At 38.9% G+C, this 21,747-nt stretch overlaps 1 protein-coding gene and 1 long non-coding RNA gene across 2 annotated transcripts in view; both read left to right on the forward strand.

The window, feature by feature from the left end:
• LOC122981774 overlaps window positions 1-21,747 on the forward strand; it is a 299,214-nt gene that overhangs the window by 36,797 nt on the left and 240,670 nt on the right. The gene's annotated exons all lie outside the window — the stretch shown is intronic.
• Window positions 5,069-6,412, forward strand: LOC122981849. Its single transcript, XR_006403345.1, has 3 exons — window positions 5,069-5,175; window positions 5,953-6,116; window positions 6,394-6,412. It is a non-coding gene; the product is annotated as an uncharacterized LOC122981849 (long non-coding RNA).

Below are 21,747 nucleotides of genomic sequence, written 5' to 3' on the forward strand. Positions count from 1 at the left end.
GGAATAGCCTGCCAGAGGCCATTAGACAGGCTGAGTCTGTTGATGCTTTTAAGATGCACCTGAAGACTCACGTTTATTCTCTGGCTTTTAACTGTGTTTAATCTGTTTTATTAGATTTAGGTTATATCAGATTTTTGGGTTTTAATTTGTGCTTAAACTTGTTTCTAAAGATGAAACTCATTTGTAGAGTCACAAAGTAATCTGATGTAAAATGTGTTGCCTTTATGTTAGTTTTTAAATTTACAACAATCAGTTTGTAAGATTTTTAAAAACTTTTTCAGACATTTGTGAAAATCTAATAAAAAAACTTTTTTGTGATTGATAGAACAAATCTTAATCATTTACTTCATTAACATATTTAATGCTGCATTTTTCTTGTGTATGTGATGGATGCTGTCAATATGATCTTTCTGTCTAGAGCAGCATCTCATTTCTCTGCATTATTGATTAGGTATCTGATTGTTTCAATGTGTTTTCATTGTTCACAGCTTCAGCAACTTCAAAACCAACCCGACCTTTTCCAACATCAGTCCCATCAGCCTCCACACCAACAACAACACAGAGTTTAATCTCCAGTTCAGGAAGCTTCACACCTTCATCATCTTTCCCTGAAACCACAGAGCAGTTTACAGGTACGGGACAGTTCATGTCTGTCTGTCTGTCCATCACTGTCTCTCTGCAACAAAACGTCCTCTTAAAACAGTCGAATTCAGCATAAAGTTGTCTAATAATGCTATGACATGTGAATTGTGTTAAACTAATTTGTCGGCACATAGTAAACGTATCTTAGTCATACAATATCAGCATCTTCTCATTGCCCGTTATTTACATATGTACATATGTACGCATGCGTTGGCGTTCTGTGTGCTGTCAGTAGCTCTGTCATAGATTGAAATTTTTATCCAGTTTTTAAGCCACATTTTTATGCTACACTTTTAGATCCTGGCTGTTTTACCTATATATTTTAATCAAGGTGAAAGTTTTTAGTCATCAGGCACTTGGATTTTTAGTTTTACGCTTCCCGGTTCAGACAGCCTGTCTAGGCTAACACAACCGGCTTGTTTTTAGCTTTGGTAGCTAACTATCGCAATGGGGACTACAGATACTGGTTCAAGACGAGCTACAGTCTGCAAACTGAAGCCTAATCTCTGCAGTGGGTCCACTTGTTGGACCCGTGTAGGTAAGTTTTACTGCTTGCTGCTTGATGTCCTACCTGTGGATCACCTCTGCTAATACCATATCAGTGCCGTGGGCTCCGGGTCAGAGCCCCTGCATGTAAGTCCCTGTGATCTCCCTGTCAGCGGCTGCTACCATCCACAACTAGTTGCTAAACCTCCATGCACTTTTAGCCCTGTACTGGTCCCCTTTCTTATTTCTGTTCCCCGCCTGCCACATCCACTCACCTCCCCATCTGGCTGTGTCAGCTTTGCCCGCCTGGCCGATAAGATTACAGAGCTGGAGGGAAGAATATCTACACTGTACCAGATCCAGGAAGCCAAGAAGTTTATGGACGCCACCATCTTCGGTCCTGCACAACTCGACAAAACCTGTGCCTGAGGCCGCTGCTCCCTGCCCTGCTGTTGAGGCCGCTGAAACTTTCCCTCCTCCAGAGCCTGATGTCACCGCTTGCTGTACTGTTGCTGATATTCCTCCTCTGGTCACCATCCCTGATGATTCCTGGACACGGCTCAGGGCTAAGCCTAAAGCCCTGGTCAGCTCCACTCCATCCCATCATGAGCCCTGGTCCTTGGTTTGTGCTCGCAGCATGAAAGGGAGGCGCTCCTCTCATGCTCCTCCTCATCATAACTTCCAGCTGGAGAACAAATATGACATCTGTGGCTGGTTGAAGCTCAACGAGGGCCTTGGCCTAACTCGCGTACGTTAGCTTGAGGAGGAAAAACTCCCACAGGACTCGGATGAAAAAAATGATAAAACAAGTATTTATTCCACAGTTTGTAGTATCTTGTTACCGGAGTATTCAAAGCCAAGTTCTCCTAATCAGCAAACTGTACTACGGTAAGAAAACCGTGTGGCCTACTTCACTATTTTAACAGAAAGCTTAAATAATGTTGCCTTTACAAAATATCACGCTTACATCAACATCAATTAAATCAAATAATTATTAGCTGAACTTTCACAAATTACTATTAATTAACTTATTCAATAACTTATACGTAATTTCAATTTACATGAATTGTTTAACAAAATGTAGCCTCCACTTATTTACTGAACTAAACATACATAAACGTAACTTGGCTCCCACAACATCCTCAACCTGTATGATTTCCGTCTGGCTGCCAAATCCCAGCCTTTTCCTCCTTCTTCCCTGCCGTCCGGTGGGTCCCACTGTTCTCTGTGACCTCCGATCCCACCACCAGCTATACCGGAGCACTCTTCTCTCACCAGGGCCAGCCGCTCCCTAGTGCTCTTTACACCAGTGCCACAGCGGGCTCCATCTCAACACCACCACACACCAGGCCGGTCACACCAGTGACCCGCGGAGCTGCTGTCAGCTCCCAGAGTCTCCATCAGCCGGTGCTGACTCCTCCATCAATGCTCATTATTAGTGACTCAATCGTTAGAAATTTGAGAGTCAAAGCAGCTCACACTTTCTTTTTCCCTGGTGTAACAGTGCAGGACATAACTGATAAAGTCCCTGACATAATAAAATCCCTCTCTGAAGTCGACAAAATTGTCATACATATGGGTACGACTGACACTAAAAAACAGCAGTCTGAACTGTTAAAACGAGACTTCACCCATCTCTTCAATGTCCTTAAACAGTCCTGTAGCAGTATCTACATATCAGGACTAACCCCCTCTTTCGGCCATGGAGTGGGGCGTTTCAGTCGACTGCTCAGCCTCAACACCCAGCTCTCGTCTGCATGCGACTCCAACAACATGCACTTCATTGACAATTTCAGTCTCTCCTGGGAACCTGGACATCATTTTGGAGCAGATGGTCTCCATCTGAACAATGTTGGCAGACGTATGCTTTCTGCCTACCTGGTATACAACATCAACCATCCTTGTGCTCCCATGTCCACCTGCCCATCATGTCACCACAACGTGCCCACCCACCGGTCAAGTGCTGAGCGGTCCGTCAGTCATTGATGCTCCCCTGGTCCTGGTCCCTACCACAATTGTTCCAACACTTAAAGCGGTACACTTTCTACTGGACTCGGACCATCAAATGACACTTAAAATCCATGTCAGGATTAGCAACAGGCAGTCGCAGGAAAACATTATGATTAATTGTTTCTCTTTGCCCCCACTATCTTCTCCTTTACCACCTTCACCACCAGTCTGTGCCACTGGCTCCCCCTTGTGCCCAACTTATTTTTTTGACAGCCCAGAGAGAAGAGGTGTCATTTCTTAAAATCTAATCAGTATTAAACCAATCAGTGTACCTCTTCAAACCCCAACCAGAGTTGCCCTACTGAATGTGAGGTAACTATCAAATAAATCAGTTGTATGTCAAGACGTTATCTCCTCCAATAAGCTGGATATATTTTTAGTCACGGAAACGTAGCTAAATACAGACATCATTCCACTAATAGAAGCCACGCCCACTGGTTATACATATCTCCATCAGCCAAGACTTTCTGGTCGCGGTGGTGGTGTTGCTGTAATCTTTAGGAATATTTTAACTTGCAGCCCACTAGCTGTCAGCTTGATATAATTCCAACAAAGCTCCCAAAATAGTCATTTGCAGCAGTTGGTCCTCGCATACTGGAGGTTTTTAATAGTTCTCTACCCATAAAACACAGTCCCATCTTGTTTTAAACATGCCATAGTTCAGCCACTCCTTAAGAAGCCTGGTCTTGAGCCGGCCATTACAAACAATTTAAGGCCAATTTCTAAGCTTTCTTTTTTAATAAAAGTTTCTAATGATGTCCTCTGTGCTGCGGATGCTGCTAAATCTTAATTCTTCTAGATCTCTTGCAGCTTTTGACACTGTTGACCACACAATTCTACTGGATTGCTTGCAACTCTGAGTCGGCGTCTCTGGATCCGCCCTTTATTGCTTCAACTCTTATATTTCAAACAGACAATTCACTGTTTCCATCGGCAGCTCATCCTCCACATCTGCAAATATTTCATGTGGGGTTCTGCAGGGTTCAGTTTTTGGTCCTCTGCTTTTCTGCCTTTACATGCTCCCATTAGGAAGAATCATCCAAACTCATAACATCTCTTTGCACTGTTACGCAAATGATTCTCAAATCTACCTCCCCTTAGTTCCCAAAATCAGGCTGATGCAACTAAATTACAAAACTGTCTCCAAGACATTAAAGACTGGTTGGTTCATAACTTCCTTCAATTAAATGAGGACAAGACAGAGATCATATTCTTTGCCCTCCCACCTCATACCACTGCTATTACCCAGAACCTCAATCACCTCTCTTATTCTAATTGTCTATAAATCTCTCCATGGTCTCGCCCCTACTTATATGTCAGAACTTCTCACCCCTTACAGTACCACTAGACCGCTCAGATCCTCCCACCGTGGCATGTTGGCTGGGGACAGGACTTTTCCTGTAGTGGCTCTGGAATAGCCTGCCAGAGGCCATTAGACAGGCTGAGTCTGTTGATGCTTTTAAGATGCACCTGAAGACTCACGTTTATTCTCTGGCTTTTAACTGTGTTTAATCTGTTTTACTAGATTTAGGTTATATCAGATTTTTGGGTTTTAATTTGTGCTTAAACTTGTTTCTAAAGATGAAACTCATTTGTAGAGTCACAAAGTAATCTGATGTAAAATGTGTTGCCTTTATAATGTTAGTTTTTTTAAATTTACAACAATCAGTTTGTATGATTTTTAAAAACTTTTTCAGACATTTGTGAAAATCTAATAAAAAAACTTTTGTGATTGATAGAACAAATCTTAATCATTTACTTCATTAACATATTTAATGCTGCATTTTTCTTGTGTATGTGATGGATGCTGTCAATATGATCTTTCTGTCTAGAGCAGCATCTCATTTCTCTGCATTATTGATTAGGTATCTGATTGTTTCAATGTGTTTTCATTGTTCACAGCTTCAGCAACTTCAAAACCAACCCGACCTTTTCCAACATCAGTCCCATCAGCCTCCACACCAACAACAACACAGAGTTTAATCTCCAGTTCAGGAAGCTTCACATCTTTCCCTGAAACCACAGAGCAGTTTACAGGTACAGGACAGTTCATGTCTGTCCATCTGTCCATCACTGTCTCTCTGCAACAAAACGTCCTCTTAAAACAGTCAAATTCAGCATAACAACGTTGTCTAATAAGAATAACAAGAGGGTCCAACATGTGTTTCAGCACATAAGACAGTTCAGCACCTAGAAGAAAACATTTCACGTTCAATTTTACAATAAATTTCCTTGTTATCTTCATGTCTAATGTTTAAACACATCCTACGTTTCTAATGATCTAAGATAATTATTAACATGTGATGTCAGCACATGACAAGTCAGGAAACATTCAGACCAAAGTCTGAGATGTTTTTTCAACAGGAAGATCTCATTTTTGATAAAGGTTTCCTGTGTAGTTTCCTTGTAAACAAGTTTATATTTATATTCAGTGTTACTCACCAAAACATGCTGAGTGTATCCTTTAGGTCCAACATAAGTGTTGAACATGTTTCCTCAATCATGAATATTTGTAAAGCTGATTCTATTAAGTATTTTAAATCTTGAATTGCTTGCAGTCTTCTTCTCTCCAGCTTTTGTTGGTACATTGCTGTGTTTCTGGGCAGGTTCCTGCATCCTGTAGATAAGTGGGATGATGTGAAACCACTGGCAGGATTGTGTATCATGTCAACCACGTGTGCACAATGTAGAACCACATGTAAAAACAAGCTACTTGAGGTCAAAAACTCCACAGGGAACCTTAAGCTTCTAATACAAGACAAAAGATCCCAGTCTTTCGAACTACTACATGTCTCTCTCTCTCTTCCTTTCCAGCCAACTCCCATCTCCCTCGCCCAGGCTACGTCTTGCCTCTGGTTGTATGTGTTCCTGTGACTGTTGTGCTGTTGGCTGCTGTTCTGCTGCTCCTCTACAAATTGAAGACAAGTAGGAACTATAGTTTGAACACCAGAGGAACCTCAGACAGCAGAAACATGGAGGTGACTTCCTTTAACTCTGTATGTCTCATGTTAACTCTTACTGTTGGCAGACATTTTATTTTTCCAGTTAGGAATAAACAATCTCATGTCTGCAACTATTTCACTACTGTGCACAACAGTACAATTAAATAAAATCATAATTACTGTTACTAAACTCTGGCCTGTCAAATTGTTATCACTAAAATATCAGCAAACAATTGTCTAAGAACACAATATCTGGGCTGTTACCGTGGTTACTGCTATATTAGGTTTGATGTCATTCCTGTTTTATTTTCAGTTATCTGTAAGCTATGAGAACCGTTCAGTCTCCATGTGTGGAGACAACATCTTCTAGAGCCTGGATGCAGACAGCAGGGATCTGGACCAAACCTACTCTACACTCAGAGACAGCAAACACATGATGATGTTTGGATTTGGATCTGGATTCTGTACTGTGCAGGTTAACATGTTCTGCAAGGTTCCAGTTTGTTCCACTTTCTTTCTTTTTTTTGTTTAATCTGCAGATATTATCTATAAACATGCTATTTTTCACCTCTATGCTGATGATACACAACTGATCATGTTTCTGAGAATGTTCAACAACTTCCTACTTGCTTATTCTCAAATGTTCATTCTGTCTTCAAAAATGTAGATGTTGTTTGATATTGTTCTTCTACATGTTGAGCCAACTCTGTCTCCTAGAAATTATGTTCATATTCGACATAACGCGTTAACATATTTAATTTGAAAAAACGTGGATACTAGGGGTGTGCCTGAGTACAAATACGTTATTCGGCTAAGCACAAATAGTGTTTTTTTTTTTGTTTGTTTTTTTTTACAAATATTTCTTTCATACATTCAAATTGTCTTAATACCTACAAGTATTGCAACGATTCGGTCAAATAATTAAACAGACCCGTCAGGTTTAGAGTGTTTATCAAGACCAAGCAAACAGGTTTCAACAGTGGATCAGACACAGATCGACTTTCCTGCTGCATCAGTACATGATGACATGAGGAACACATGAGGAAGTAAATGAGGTGAAAACAATGATTAAACTAAAGAAGGAAATAAATCTGCACAGCTTCTTGCTGCTTCCAGCAACAGGATCAGCACCTTGGAGAACTGATCAAGTCCTGATATCTGTGCTGATGATTTTTTACATGATTAAAATTAATAATTTAATTTCTGAACAGTATTTAACAAATATTCTTTGACATTTTTGAGATTACTATGATCAGGTTTCAATACTTTCAGCAATTAAAACCCTGCTGATTTGACCTGTTACTCCATGATTGAACAAGATGACTTTAAAGAAATCAAAGCTGTAATTAAAAAAATAAACCTTTTCAAAAAAACAAACGAAAAGAAATTTGCAACAAATGAATGAACAGGATGTTAAACTGGTGGTCTGGGGCCATGGGAGGGTCCAGGAGCAGCAGGGGCCAGTGTACTCATTATAGATCATGTGCTTTCACTTAGCAATCCGCCAAGGTGCAAGCACACCTGACTTTTAAATGTTACGCCCAAAACACACCCATGATTAATTAAGAGACCAAGGACAACCCCTTTGAACCATGCGCCTGGTGCTGTGACCATTTTTTCTACCATTAAACAAGCAAAAATGGATTTGGACACACCCTAAATGCACTTGCATCATGCCTTCAGACTGTGCGCTGAGATCGTTAAAATAGGGCTCCTAGTGTGATGATGTGATTATTTGTAAGAAGGATTTGTATTTGCTTAAGAAATTATCTTTTTGTTTTGGTGTATACTCTCACTCCCTCTGTGCTGTTTGCTCGTTACATTGGTTGGACTAAGTTAGCGTCTTATTTTTGTTTCAGAGTTGGAATTGTCCCAAGTAACTTTTGCAGAGGAGGACACAGTAAGTTAATAAAATATGGTTATTCATTTTGGAGGGAGGGTCATGCATTTCCCCCCAGTCACTCAGGGAGGTTCAAGGAAAAATATTCGTTGAAGTCACAGCCCAGCCACCCCCCCCCCCTCTGATAAATAATGAACAGTCCCTTGCTATTATTTGTAATTCCTCAGCCCTCTATAAAATTATAGCTGACTACCAATCACAGAGCTGAAAGCAGCATTTCCTTCCCAGCAACTGTGAAGCCATAAAATTCTGATAGGCTGACAAAAGAGGCTTCTTTCATTTAACCCTTCATATTCCAACACAAGTTGGTTTGAAGGGTTTATTTCCTCAGAAACGTTTTGTGAGTCCCGTCACCATACAGAGGTAAAACACATATTTTGAAAAGTAAAAACATATTGAAATAAATACAAAATGCAGCCATTTAAAGTTGTATGTCACTCCCCTAAGCCAAAATAAAAAACATAAGTCCCTCCCCAGTGCTTGAAAAATTATTTGACGTGCCTTCACTGTTTTGCACCACCCCCTTCCTCTCATAAATAATGTTGCAGCAGCAAAAACAGGAAAAAGGATGGTTTCCTGTCAGGATATTGAGAAAAAGCAAACATCGCTGAACTGAAAAGCAGGTCCCAGGTGAGTTTTTCTTGCTTTATACACATCATACCAGTCTAAGTTAATCCGTTACTGTGGTTATGCTGATATGTAGAATCTGAGAACGGCTGTGGGTGTAATAACTAATCTATGTATTCATTTTAGCTCATATGTTAATGATCTTGTTCTCTTTTGATAATAGATTAATCATTTTTAAAAAAAGGCTTTTTTCTTAAGAAAGCATGATAATTATGACTTGGCTTTGATCCATAAAACTCACCAACACTCTTCTATATCCCATTTACACCTCACATTAAATTACGATCTGTTTCTGGATAAGATATCTGGATAAGGGAAAACACATGTTAATGCAGCTGTAAATGCACTCAGAACACATTTGGTGATCAGGTCTCAGCAGGTGTTACCAGGTGTGTACAGCATGACCAAATTCATTAGAAAAAAAATCGGTCTAGTATATTGAAAGGTCACCTGGCACCACATTTTGTTTATATCTGCAGCAATGAAGCGTTATAAACCAGGAGAGTCCTGAGTTTGCATTTGTTGTAATGTAAATGTAATATTGAAGAGATTGTTTGAAGAAAAATGTGAAAAGGGACCACAAAATGGGGAAACATTTGCAAAACCAGCAGTTGCTCAAACTTCAATAGGGGAGGATGGGGTTGGTAGTCACACTTTTTAATTGCACTTTCATTTGAATTCCTCAAAAACTGTATTCTGAGTAGATTCTTTTTCAATATGTAGTGGAAGCCTACAGTGTCAGGTAGGAATGGAATGACTTTACTCTCAAAAGATGTGAACTGTCAAATACATCCTGTGCACTTGTGACAACCATCCCCATCATGGGGTTGGTAGTTACACAGTATGGGGTTGGTTGTCCCTATGTTATTTTAATGGGGAAAAACAAAAAATGGGGGCAATCTTACAATGTTTAATTTCATTGAAATGCAACAACCTAACTCCTGCATTGAGAGAACATGAACAGGAAAGTGCATTTTTATTCCTTATATAACAATATTGTGCAGTTTCACCACTCTGACTGCCCTGAGCATTACATCTGGCAGAGTCTGAACAATAGTTTTCCCTTCATACTTTTTAATGGTAATAATTGTTTTATTATAAACCCTTTGCGTAAAAACCTAGAAGAGAAAAACCAAAGAGCTGGATATTTACATTTATCTATATATACGTCCGGCGCAAAGCGGCGCCAAGCATGACGCAATTTTCTTTGTTATTTTAAGACTGACGCCGTCGTCATTTTCCCATCCAGCGCCCACATTGTTTAAAAAACAAATGCACTTGTGCCCATCAGAGATGAGGTGAAAGGAAGGATGTGTGATGATATCGTTCGAAGGAAGAGCTGGCGAAGTTCCTATTTTGAAGACGTTTATTAGACGATGGCCATCGGGTCCATTCCATGTACAAAGATGGTCTGGGCAACGTACCACTGTCGATGCATAGCTTATATAGGGTTACACATCTGTATCTTATCACATGAATAACATAGGTTTTCCATGGGCACTAATTCAGTTGGGAGCCCTCCAATCAAGTGGTTGACAGCTACCTCACAACATATTATGTGTCACAACATACCACATCTGGAACAGTTCCAAGCTTGACCATGGACCCATTATTTGTATTTAAAAGGCCCCCCAGAAGGGCTATACCATATTTCATCAGGTGACATGCAGACTCTGGAATGTTTATGTCACATGTCCAACACCCAAAATCAGTAAAGTATATAGGGTCAGATCATACATCATACTTCTTCATACCTCATAATTCTTTTTTTTCTTTTCCTTTTTTTTTGCATAAGGGTATTATGAAATTAACATATATAACCATAAATGTAGCATCTTACATACACATGCTAAAAAATACCCATAGTACATGTAAAATCTTCCCTTCCATCTTGTCCTCAACTCTTCACGTTACAATGCTGTTTGCAGAATACATCAGTATTTGTTATCCTCTGTTATGTTAGACTACACCTGCTTCACTCTCTTTCACTTCTAATAGTGACCTGACTACCATTGTGACCTTGCCACAACTTTTCACTGGCATCAGGGACGAGGCCCCTATTGGTTCTCCGACCGCCCTTTAACCAGACTTCACCAAATCACTGACAAGCAAGTGAGAATGCTCCCATGTGCGTCTCTTCATACACAGAGTTCCCATCGTATCTCATTATCCCCATCTTCTCCAGATTTTCTGACTGTTACAATATGTCTCTCAGTCCTTAGTCCACGTTGTTCATTGGATCTTCAGACGATTCGGATGAAACAGACGTCGAGTCGTCGTCGTCATTCGTCTCGGGTGGAGCGTAGATGTAGGTGTTTCTGATTGGATTCTGGACCAGTATAGTCTTGGAAAGCCAAGTTAAAACAGAATTTCCCCCAAAATATCTTGCAATGTTTTCCCATAACTTGTTTCCTCTGTAAGCCATTTCCGCTCGTGCATTCCTATTAACTGTAACAATGCTTTCCTGGATATCTCTCAAATTCTTAATCGCAATCGACAAATTGCCACTTCCTTCCAAATCCGAAGGCAAATACGTGCAGCATCCTTCACCCACGATAGCGCAGACACCGCCGTTGACTGCGGTTAAAGCATCTAATGCTACATGATTGTCATTAGCAAATCGCTAATCAGGTCCAGTTCACTACTGATAGACTTAAGCGCTAAGGATGTAGAATTAGCCACTAATGCCAAATCATGTCATGTCAATGCTATAAGATAATGGTTATTGTACTGCAATTCAGTATTCCAAAATATAGATGCGAACACCATTTGAGAATGAGTGTAAATTTGGTACCCATCATCCAATGCATAATATTGTTCTGCCAAACGTTGGGGATCAGTGTTCCTCAGATGTATGTATCCTTTTACTTCTCTGGCTTCTCTTTTGGCTCTAGACGAAGTCACATGATTTCTAATATACTCTACAGGCTCCACTACATAAGTTACATCATGTAGTATGCAAATTCCACATCTTCCTTTGAATCGAGGTGGAAGACTGTCCCAAACATGTTCTCCACAGCACCAATAAAAATCCTTCAATTGCTGGTACGTGAGCCATCATTCCTACTTCCATATGCGGTCTAAGTTTCACAATCTCTGACCTCGTCGCTCTTTTCATGCGATTAGTCATCCTCTTCATCCATTCACTTTTCTCTTCTTTTCTATCCCCCATGCTTTTATCTTTCTCATCACTTCCATCATTCATATTAATTCCATCTACATTACATTTTATAACTATCCAAGTAAATATCATGCCGCATGCAATAATACTGGGGTTAGTTATTTTAGTAAACTTTAAAATGTTAGATGTGTCATGCGTGTTTCTCTCTTGTTCATGCTCTCTAATCACTCCCCTTTGTGTATTACCGGCGTTGCCGTATCCGCCTCTTGTGACGTTGTCGTATTCGCATCTGCCGCCTCCGTTGCGGTTGATGGTGCCGCCCTCACTCTGGATGCGTGAATCCATTGTGGTTGTCCTTTGACCTTGACGGCGGTCCTTGTCACCATCAGCACTTGAGTTGGAGGTCCGTAGCGTGGTTCTCCTCCTGTAGGCTTCAGACTACGAATCAGCACGTAGTCACCTGGTTGGAAGTTATGTGTAGGCGTATCAGCTGGAAAAGGAAGAGCGTCAAATACCTGCTGAGAACACTGAGAAACAAAAGAAAACAAATGTTTTACGTAATTTTGTTGTAATTCTTGTAGTTGTGTCAGATCCACTGGTGTCCTCTCGTTCATCTTGACTCCTAAAGGAAAGGTTGTGCCATTGTTGGGACTACATGTGGACCACAGTTTACCACATGTTTCAAAACTCCAAGAAACCTGAGCCCTGGGGGTTCGCACCCAAAGTGTGAAGCTCCACCCATGAATCCAGGTTATCAAAACTAGAGATTCTTCTCTTATCTTTCTCTTTTCTCCACGAGCTGCAGCAGGAGCAGCTCCTTGCTCTCTTTCTCCTTCAGCTGCAGGAGCAGCTGCTTGGTCTTTCACACCTCCAGCAGCTGCTGGAGCAGCTCTCTGCTCTCTTGTGTGGTCTGCTCACAGCAGACACACACTTTCTTTTTTATGGCAGAAGACGCGAGAGCCTGCCTAAGACTCAGAAACTAAGTTTCCTTGTGCCAGCAGCTAACACACAAGTCTTCTGGCCAGTTTAACAAGTACAGGAGCCGTGAAATGGAGTTAGCTTGCCGCTAACTCTACACAAAAGAGTGACCTGGGCCCTCTGCACGACTGGAGTGCTCTCTCCCCAGCAACGCCTGCATCTTTCAGCTTCAGAGCCAAAGCCCTCTCAGCCTGACTCACCCACGGATTCACCGGCTACAAAGCAGAACGCCACAAAGCATCTCTTCCTTCATGGACTAGTAACAACTGGGCATAGCCTAGCAACACAGTGAAGCATAGTACTGCTAAGCAAGAATGTTTAACTCAAACAATGTACTGTACGTGTATTGATTTGGTTGAGGTTATACATTGAACTGTTGTTGTGATGTCCTTGTTGCCTATAGTCAGGTTACTGCATAGCCACACCGCTAGGTTAATGTTAGCATGCTTAACACATGTTACAGCCAGTAACTAGGCCTTGCATGCAACTAACCTCATTTTAACCTGGCACCTTTAGCCTACACCAATTGGCCTTGAATAGAGAACCACACAGTTAAGAGGTTAAAACCTAGTTTGGCGAACTTTGGTTCAGGCAGCGCATGTGGTTCAAGACACCACATGGTCTGGCCTTTTATCTCTGCAGTTCCCTTTATCAGCCAAATTGTCGGCATGCCATGTGCTCAGTCACCAGGTGACTGCAGCCATCTTGCTATTGTCTTCCCTACACACACACACACACACATACACACACTTAGCTAGATTAGTATTGTGTGTTGCTTTTACCCTTTTGTTAAATAAATGCTTTTGGATATACCTGTTGTCTGTTTTACTGTTGCACAAGAATGAGTTTTGCCAACCTCTGCTCTGTAAAGAACTCCAAATCCTTCAACCTTAACTAGCTATTGATATGGTGATTTTGTTTATAGTTATTAAATTAATTATTAATCAAAGTCCCAAATTCATAGATTAGTACACTTTGAGACTGAATTGGCTATCTTTTTCCCTGAGTCCAGGGTGGTGCCCCGTTATTATTAATTCTTATTAATAATTTTATTGATTTTAATAATTAACAATTATCTCTGATAATCATTAATTATTGCTGATAGCCAAACTTGTAGCCATGGCCCAACAATATAAATTAAAAGTTAATATCATGAAACAAGTCTTCACAGGGAGCCTCATGAATCTTTTTATATCTCATGATCTTGTTTGCAAACTTGTAATTTTCTCCTTTAATCACTAAAATTGTATCATTTTTATGCATCTGTATGTCTTATTACTTTACTAGTAAACTAAAAGAACCATTAGATAATTAATAAAGTACTATACTTAATATTGTTATCAGTAAAATCAAGTTTACTGATAACAACAAAAATAGTTTTAACTCTCACATTTTTGGTTTGAGACACCAGCTTTCAGGCTCTTTCTTACACTCTCATGCAAATCTCACACAAAGAAGAGGAAATTACTCCATAATGACAAATATAATTATATGGGTTACATGGGCTTCCTCATCTCCACCCACTACATCTGAACGTTACACTTTCCTCCACATTTCAGCTCAGAAATGGGTCCATAAATATTATAGTGATCACAAAAACCAAAAACCAGTCTGTGTGACGTAAGTTGGCAAAGGCGCACACACACTGTCCTCTTCAAAATCAAAAAACACTTTTCACATATGTTGACTTTTGCCATTTCACTATTGCAGAGCGAAATGTCGATTGAAATATAACATTAAATGAGATGAACGATAAAGCTGATTTATGCACTCAGCAAGCCATTTTTATTCAAGTAAACAAGTGGTAAACAACTGGTATCCAGTTCTTATAATATACTGGTAGCCTCAGAGAGCTGCTAGCATGGCTGTAGACCAGTGTTCATTATTATTTTTCATGGGAGCGGCACTGGCTGAATCCACCTTAACCGTTAATTAACCGTAATCTGCCCACTAATTTGTCATCCCATGGTACAATATGTAATGCAACTAATACAGTCTGAATTAAAATCAGACATTATCATAATTAGGGATGGCTATCGTTAGGATTTTATTGATACTCTATATTGGTCAGGTTCTTTATCTGTACTTTTTCATTATTAAAGAATTGCTTTTTTGAGAATATATTAGTTCAAAAAAGGATAAGTTCAGAACAGGATTAGTTGGGATTAATTAATTTATATTTTAAACATAACTAAATATAAAGTAGCAACAATGAAGTCACAATATAAATTCAGTAGTATCTCACTGGAAAGAAATTTTAAAATGTCAGTAAAATAAATAATATTTCTGACATGAAAATACTGAGTGAATTTTAGAAAGAAAGAAGAACACAGACATCAGACAGTATCAGTCCTTCCTCTTGTCGGTCAAACCGAGGGAGGAACTTATACATACATGTTCCTCTGAAATCGTATTTACTTTCCCTCATTTGAAACAACCTTTGGATACTGTTTGGTAACTGCTGATTTTTTACATGATTGAATAGTTTTGAAGTCAACCAGGTCCTTAAATTTTAGTGCATTTAGTTTGATGAAGATTGGGTTTGTTGGTTCACTGTAAGTGATTTGATTAAAAATTCTTACGGCTCTTTTGAAGGATGAAGATTGGATCAGTGTTTGTTTTGTATGTGGTCCCCCACACTTCCACACAGTAAGTAATATATAGGAGTATGAAGGAACAGTACAAGGTATATAGTGATGGTTGATTTTTCAGTCCCAACACGGTTACGGTTACCTGGGCTTTGGGTAATAGCTGATACCAAGTGCTGATCAAATACAAGTATTTAATTAATAAGCTGTATGTCTCACTGTGTGGAAGAGACTGGGATCATTCTTTTATGTGTAAGGCAAAATCAGGCTTGACTTAAATTTTGCTTTCCTAACTTTCTAAAACAAAATATATAATATATAATAAATACATAAATATAAATTTATTGAATTGTTACTTATTAAAATAATGGTATCTGATACCCGATCCAGCTATATGAGTCAGTATTGGGCAGATATCAGTATCAGTATCGGTGCATCTCTACCTGTTATTGGGGCTAGTATTGTTATTTTAGTAAATTATTAAAATTAAAATTACCTTGGTGTCTGATACTGACGTACAAGGCGCCCTTTAGTGTCTGTATGAGCCGCACCGGGTTTTCAATTACTCCAATTTAAACCCATCCACATTATTAGATGCTCAGAGCAACTGCCCCGGCCATCCATTCACCCCGATATTAACCCAACTGCTGCACTATAAGACACTGTGAACATCAGTCAGTGGGCTGAACAGAGGACTCGCTGAATGGAAGTATTTTCCTCACTGTCACCATGATAAGCTGAACATTTCTCAACATAAAAACACAAACGTGTACTTGATAACTCAACAATACAACATGTTAATGTTATGGCATGTTATCTTATTTTTTTTTTTCAGTTTTTGAATGTAATAGTTGCAGATCATTTTGTGTGTCTTTATAGCGTATATTCTCTTTTACTTATTATCAGAAAGTGACCAAACAAAACAGTAAAAATAACGTAAAGTTAAACTTAAACTCTTTCCATGTCGTGATACGCAGAACAAAGTAAACAAAGACCAGAAATGGTAACAAAGTCTTCTTGCTTTTTCACTGAATATTTTATCACATAAAATATTTTAACTTTTTAGAACTTTGTTGTCTGTTCCACTACTTTCTTGTTGTTTCTAGTATATATTTTCAGAGCAAATAAATTCAGAAAGATGGTTTTCAAAGTCAAGTATTTAAGAGCAATAAATTCAGTGTTTTTCAATTTTAACACTAACTATTTAGTTGCTGATATAATTCAAATTATTATGGAAATGATTTACTTCCATAACAATGCTGCTTCCACAAGTTTCCTCTCCATAGTGAGGCTGGATATATAATCCACACAGACGTCACTAGAGGTCGCTGCTGCATCAACTTTTACTCAGAATAATAACGACTGTCAGTGCTTTCAACTTTTCCTCCACCATTCATGACATATTTCAATATTTTTACTTTTTACTCCACTATATTTATCTCATGTCTGGAGTTTCTAGTCATGTGAAAGATTCACACTCTCATTTGTTTTTACATATAAGTGTGAAAAAAAAAATCAAATCTCATATCTCTTGTGATATTTTCATTATTAATGTCACTATTTAATTCCAAATCCTTCAAAATTGTAGATTTAAGATTTTTGACCCAAAACATGAAACATGATCAGTCTCCACCACCTCAGAAATCTGAACGCAGCGCTTCTACATGTAATAGAATAATTAACTTTACAGTATTAATACTCAAGTAGAAGATTTCATTTGTCACATTTACTGTTTAAACAACCACCCAAGTGTTTTATACAGTGATGGCTACAGATAAGATGTGACGTCTGACCAACCGAGTGCATCAGAACTGGTTAATTTGTTGCTCACTTTTAAATAAAATAATCAGGATTCAGTTATGTTATTACAATGTCTTTCATCCAGTCACCTTCACATCACACGTGTACAAGCGTGTACACACAAAGCCAGAAATATGCAGACACATTCTATTCACCTGATTTATAAAGCTGTTCATACTTTCTGAGGAAGATAAAGTTGGTGTGCAGTAAGATGTTGCAAATCTTTTACTAGTCTTTTGTAACTAGTGCAACATTCTTCACTGCTACTGTATCTGCTGAGGCTGAATCACAGCCAAGGAAACTAAACTCAACAAACTGATGAGGACAGCAGGCTCTGTGATGGGAACCTCTCTGTCAAACATCCTGGAGAACGTCTCTCAGCCCGTCATGACCGACTGCTGAGAAAGAGGAGAACTTTCAACATGAGACTGATTCAGTTCCATCACATGAACTCACAGCAGAAATGCTGCAATGTAGAAAGTATTGTGTATATTTTTGTGCTGCATTGCATCATTGCACTACTAACATGAACATTAGTTTCCTATGTTGAATCTTCATAAGCACTACAGAATGGAGCTGTGTAGTCTTGTTAACGTTTACAGAACAAAACTACACACACACACACACACACACACACACACAAGAATGTACAGTTAAATCTGTTAATTCTGTTTGTAGGAGCCATTTTCTTGTTTTGGAGGTAAATTGAGAAATGATCAGCTTCAGATGTTGCTGATTTGTGTGAGAGGCATACAATTTTTTGTCGGATTATTTTGTTTTTATCCCTTTGTGGACTATTGTGAACAACAGTAGTGAGCTGTAAAGAGTTGTATAATGAAACTGAACTTTGTGAAGCAGCTGCTGCAACATTGCAATCTCCTTTTGGCATCTTGAACTTCCTGTTTGGCAGCTGAATGTTTTTGAACTCTGGACATGACACTCCAGTTTATTTTAATTATAATTCTAACATTTTTAAAGATTTTAAAATTCATCCAATGTGCAATTTAAGATCTCATGATAATCCACACATGTAAGCAGTCAGGAGCTTTCTGACTACCTCGGCCTACTCCATCTGCCCGAGCCAGTGAGGAGGACGCTCTTGAACTTTGGATATCCTGGAGTAATTCCTGTTTACAGTACATCTTGGTAACCTCAATGCTAAATATATTTGAGATTAATTACTGCTTTGGAGCGATAATACTGACAGATCACGAACATAAGATTCAAGGTGATTAGCCTGACTTTGTAACAATGGACGTCCTCAAAGACATGTGGACACAGCACTTGGCACTCTTGGACTTTGGATATCCTAGAGTAATTCCTGTTTACAGTACATCTTGGTAACCTCAATGCTAAATATATCTGAGATTAATTACTGCTTTTGAGCGATAATACTGACAGATCACAAACGTAAGATTCATGGTGATTAGCCTGACTTTGTAACAATGGACATGTTAAAAAGGACATGGTTGATAATCATGCCCCCATTAGGAATTTCACAGTTAGAAAAAGAAAAGCCTCTTGGATTGATGAAGAACTGAAAGCCTTGATGGCCTAGATGCATAAAATGAAATTGGTGTCAATTAAGTCTGGCAACACTATACTCAGAAAGCAAGAGACAAAAAATAAATGATATAATGGGTTGATCTGGGAATAAAACACCCTCCTTCATAGAAACAGCACCTTCATTACTTCATTACCTCAAGATATTGCTAAATTTATCAATTAATATAATGTGGGAAAGATAAAGAAACTAAACAATAAAATGACAATTTCAGATAGCAAACTTTCAAAACAATGAATCAATGACCAACTTATGAAAAATAGAGATTGTAAATTTGATTTTCAGACAGTTCAAGTGAATAGGGTAGAAAAACTTCTCATTAGTGTGAGTATTGAAAACTCAGGATAAGATAACCTTGATGGGAAACTCTTAGGAATGGTTTCTGACCTTATTGCATTACCCATATGTCATATTTTTAATCTAAGTTTACAGGAGGATATATGCCCCCTGGCACAGAAAGCTGCAAAATTTATTCCCTTACCTAAAAACAAGAAGGACATGTGTACAGGTGCTACAGTAATAAACCCTCTATCAGCATTCTTCATGTGCTAAATAAGCAAATGATTTGTGTTTGATCAGGTCTTACTTAATCCTGAATTTCAGCATGCCTACAAGAAGAGTCACTCCACTAGCACAGCTTTGATGCAGATGACTGGTCAGTGGAGTTAATGATATAGACGGGAAAGGATTGATTTTTATCATTATCACTTGATCCTGAAATGCTCTTAATGAAACTTGCTGATTATAGTTTCAATTCTTGGACCCTTAACTGGATGAAGAGCTACTTATCTAATAAAATACAAATTATTTTTTTAATGATGGTGTCATGAAGAGTAGCAGAGATGGACCCAAATACAGGAGGCAGCAAAGTGCAACTCTTTAATCCAGATTTGTGCAGTCAAAGCAGAACAAAAACGATCAAACAAAGGTTAAACTGAAAACTGGCCTTAAATACAGACAGAACTAATGAGGGAATAGGGATCAGGTGACTAGAGAGAGACCAGGCAAGGAGCTGATTGGCTGGGGAAACTCTGTGAGCAGGGCAGGGCTAATAGAGGCTGATGAAGGGCAGGTGTGGAGAGAAAAGCGGCACAGGACCACAGGAGGTTAAAACACAGCAAACCAAAAACCCAGAAAACACAATAAAGACAGTTCTCTGATTCCTCGCTGCACATAGTTACATTAACAAAAGGTCATCTCTCATACACAAAAGCATTTTCTCATGTAGAACTGAAAGTAGCCCGAATAAACTCTTATAATCATTCCTTTAAATACACATGTATTCCTATTAACAGAGAGGCAAAACAATCTTAAAATTATAATCTCAAATATCCCCCTTTCATTCTCGTTGACAGCACCATTTGATGATAAGCAGTAATTACAGGTGTGTGGCTGTTTTACATGGATAACATTAATAAATTACTCTTATTGGCTTTTTACGCACAAAGTTTTTATTGCACTTACAGTAACATAACAAGTGTAGTTGTTGTCATTTTTGTTGGCAGGTGAGATTTGTCCATCTTTCACGCGACTGAACGTGAATGTTACAATTGGTCCAAATGACAAGTGGTCTGAAAATTTTTGGTCATTTAGCAAAATTGCAAATCACGGTGTGACCAATAGTTACCTTTAACTAAGTTTGCATTTCCTGCTCACCTTGCTGTTAAGACTTTCCATGACTTCGCTCTCCTGTTCACTGTCATCTCTGTTTTCCTGCTGTGAATCCTGAGTGTTTCCCTGTGGTTCGTCCGGTAGAGAGGCTCTACTGCCTTGACAAAAAATGCTACTGTTGCACAAATCGGTCATTTTTTGATTATAAACAGGGGTAAGTGTACTGTAAAAATATGGCAAGTATATTTTAACATCTTTATTTAAGATATCAGGGGTAGTGTATATCGATAGACCAATATTTTCTATCAAATAATGCTCCCACTACAGAATCATTTCATATTACACCACTACTCACTCCATGTATATTGTAAGATATGGGGAGCATGTTGAAATACTCTATTAAAATATCTTTATTGCTAAGTAGCACATCTCATTCTCTTTTTGAGGACCATGAAAACCAGTCTCCTAAAAGACATGTTTAAGATGAGAAGACTTACAGCTGATGGGAATCGTTTTTATCAGAGACACTAACTGTCCATGTCTCGCCATTTAACTAAACTAAATGTAATTTAACAAAACATATGAACCATCCATCAAGAATATTTGTTGCTCATTAATGTGTTTGATATTAGAAAGTATGAAAGAAAAACATTGAAAAACAGACGTTACACAGAGACACTGTGACTACAACTGCAGCTACAAGTAGAACAACAGCAACTGCTGTACAGTCAGTGAAAACTTTGCTAATGGCTGCCTCTGTATCATCTCTGCTTCTCTGTGAACTGATGGATTAGCCCTCATTAATCTGCAGTCTGTTTACAGTAAGTCTACAATACACAAAGTATTGATCATCAGTATTCACTGTTCATCTTTCCAACAGCACTGCAGGATGGAAACACTGGACTCGTCAATGCAATAAACCTTTTTGCTGGAGCTGAAGGAGGAAGTGGTTCACTGAGTTGCCACTTGACTTCATCTGGAAGCACCAAGTTCTTCTGTAAAGGAGAATGTAAAGAAGAAGACATTCTCATTGTAACAGATGGTGTCACAGCTCAGAGTGGCAGATACAGCATCAGATATGAAGACGGATCTTCTGGAAGAAGAATTGTGACTGTGACCTTCACACAGCTGATCAAGTCAGACTCAGGACGGTACAGATGTGGTTTGGGTGGATCTTCAGTCCCAGATTCTTACCGTGACTTTGACATCACAGTTATAGATGGTTAGTTTCTACTGAAAGTCATAAAACCTGATATATTTACTATGTTCATCCCATTTAATGATTCTGAAGCATAAGAATAAATGAAGTCAGATAGGATCTACTTTAATTGTGGGAAGAATGTGAGACGTTTCTGATATATTGACTCAGTGTATCAATGTTGGATGAAATCATTACTCCAGCAGTCAGACTGGTTGAACTGGGCAGCTCCCAGTGTGACTCTGTGGATCTGTGTAAATGTGAAGCAGGAAATATTGTG

Source organism: Thunnus albacares, chromosome 5 (genome assembly GCF_914725855.1).
Source record: "Thunnus albacares chromosome 5, fThuAlb1.1, whole genome shotgun sequence".
Taxonomy (NCBI): domain Eukaryota; kingdom Metazoa; phylum Chordata; class Actinopteri; order Scombriformes; family Scombridae; genus Thunnus; species Thunnus albacares.